Source organism: Ochotona curzoniae, unplaced genomic scaffold (genome assembly GCF_017591425.1).
Source record: "Ochotona curzoniae isolate NIBS_2020 unplaced genomic scaffold, NIBS_Ocur_1.0 scaffold_1852, whole genome shotgun sequence".
NCBI classification, from domain to species: domain Eukaryota; kingdom Metazoa; phylum Chordata; class Mammalia; order Lagomorpha; family Ochotonidae; genus Ochotona; species Ochotona curzoniae.
In genome coordinates, this window is record NW_024467087.1 from 55,453,954 (window position 1) to 55,456,697 (window position 2,744).

At 41.3% G+C, this 2,744-nt stretch overlaps 1 pseudogene; it reads left to right on the plus strand.

The window, feature by feature from the left end:
* Positions 1 to 1,617: 1,617 nt before the first annotated feature.
* Positions 1,618 to 1,831, plus strand: LOC121169399 (annotated as a pseudogene).
* Positions 1,832 to 2,744: the final 913 nt, after the last annotated feature.

Sequence of the window (2,744 nt, forward strand, 5' to 3'; positions counted from 1 at the left end):
GATGGCCCAAAGCCTTGGTCCCTGCACCTGCATGGGAGACCTGGGAGAGGCTCCTGGCTCCTGGCTTTGAATCAGCTCAGCTCTGGCCATTGAGGTCACTTTGGGACTGAGCCAGCAGATGGAGGATCTTGCTCTCTGTACCTCCTTCTCTTTGTCTGTCTCCCTTTCCAATAAAAATAATTTAAAAAAAATCTTTAAAAACAAAGAAACAAACGAAAACAGAAGTAATACAGCCGGGACAGAAACCAAACTGGTGCCCATATGCAATGTTGGCATCACAGTCAGTGCCTTTTACCAACTAAGCTACAACACCAACCTCTGCAGAAATTTTCTGAAAAGATTAGTTAGCATTAAATTGTAAGTCCACACAAGGAATCTGCTGTTTCCAACCATGCATGAATACTCTATTAAAGTCTGTTCTTCCACTCCTTATCAAAACATGCCATGTGCATACCTGCTTTCACATTCTTACTCACATTATATCCACTTTATGATTTGGATTTTTCTTATTTTTCCTCTTACTCTCCATCGAAGTGCAGGTTTCTCAGATTTCAAGCCTTATACTGTACCACACTTCCCTGAATATTTTTTAATATGTAAACTACCACCAGTCCATTGTGGAAACATCTTATTACCCCACAGTCTGTACCACTGATTTTCTTTTAACTACACTGGTAAGCAGTGACCACTTGCTTACCTCCAAGACACTGGGAATTTTCTGTAGTTAACAAAATTCAATGTCTGATTTAAGCAACATATGTGCTTGCTTGGCTTACTCGGGTTTTAAAATATAGCCATTTTTAATTGGGAGATCTAATACATTTTTAAAAATCAATGTTTCTTTCTTTTGAGAACCAGAAGATTTGGCCATCTTGATTTGGCATCCCCATGTGATAGCAACGGGCTGCAACTAAGCAGCATCTGCCCTCTATAGACTGTGCAGTCACCTTTTTCCTAGCCTGTTTCGTTAATCTACATACCTCTTTAATGCCCCTGTTTTTGAGTTTACAACTTGTGCTCTTAAATCTAGGAAATTATTTGAATTTTCCTACTTCAGCTGTCTTCACAGACATTTAATTTTCCAGTTTTCTTAACAGATATTTGACAAGAGCAAACTTTAAAATTTTATGTATTTTTATCAAACAAAAGAGAATGCATAGATACAGATACAAGAATAGAATCCCAGTTCCTTCATTCCCTTGCTCCCCCCAATCCTCTTCTCTCCCTCCATTATCCTCATCAGTTTTTGCACAGGCTTAATTTTAACAAAAATGGGAACATGGTGATAACATGTAATAAATAATCATACTATTCATTAATATAAGGAAATACTCCAGGAAGGCTATCTTTATAAAGAAAAAAAAGTTTATATAGCTCACAGTTTTTTATTTACTTTTATTGAAAGTTCAGGAGTTATTAATCATCAATCAGTAGTCCATATGTGTGATTATTATAGGCTCTGTGTACCAAGTCCATCACTGTGGCGCTCATGAACAGGGACTTGAAAGCAACAGAAAGTGAGACAGGGATCCCCACAGGAAGAGGTTTAGAGCTTTCGTTTTGGAGTGGAGAGAGGTTGTAGTGTCTTGCAGGTCTGAGATTTGAGCTCCAGGCAGGATGATCAAGGTTGTTACTAATGACCACCTGGGGAAGAATGTCTGCGGCAAATGCAACACTGATGACACCATCAGGGACTTGAAGAAACTGATTGCAGCCCAAACCCACACCCATTGGAACAAGATTGTTCTGAAGAAGTGGTACACAATTTTTAAGGACCATGTGTCACTGGGGGACTACAAAATCAATGAACGTGGAGCTTTACTACCAATAGAACAGAATTCCTTGTGCCTGCTCCATCCCTCTGCCCTTTCCTCCACCTCCCACATGAGTATGGATGCTTGTTTTTAAAAACTCACATGAATAAAAACCTACACCTTATGGGTGTGCAAAAAGAAGAAGAAGGAGGAAGAGGAGGAGGAGAAGAAAGCTCAGATATACTGAGAGGAGGAGAGGCATAGAGGAAGATCCTGTATCTGCTGATTCACTCCCCAGGTGGCTGCCATGGCTGGGACAGAGCCAACATGAAGCCTCTTCCTGTCTCCCACATCGGTGCAGGGTCCCAAGGCTTTGGGTTATCCTCGACTGCTTTCTCAGGCCATAGGCAGGGAGCTGGATGGAAAGTGGGGCTGTAGGGATTAGAGCTGGCGCCCACACGGGATTTTGGCATGTGCAAGGCAAGGACTTTAACCCCTAGCTTACCGCACCAGGCCCTAGCTAACAGTTTTAAAGGTTGACTCCAAGCAATACAGTGCCAGCTCTGGTGAGGGCCCCTTGACATATGCCAGGAGCACACATAGGAGGAGGTGATCACATCATGATACAAGAAACCAAAGAGCAGCTCAGGCTGTTACAACAGTTTGTTCTCACAAGAACTCACAAGGACTCCACAAGAAATACTTTAAAAATTTTTAGTGGCATGCCCTCCATTGACTCCATTGCCCTCCACATCACCTCTGAGTACTTTCACCCCACAACACAAAACCCAATAGGAAGATAAGTAACATCCAAACTATAACAGTTACCATTTGTTTTGGGTTTTGTTTCTGTGGTGAGAGCACTCTCTTTGCAAATAGTAAGTATACATTATTATCAACTATATAGTCACCATGATTTACACGAACTCTTCAGCAGTTACTTATATACAAGTGAAAGTTTGTCCTTTTTGGCTGATATCTTTCCATTAC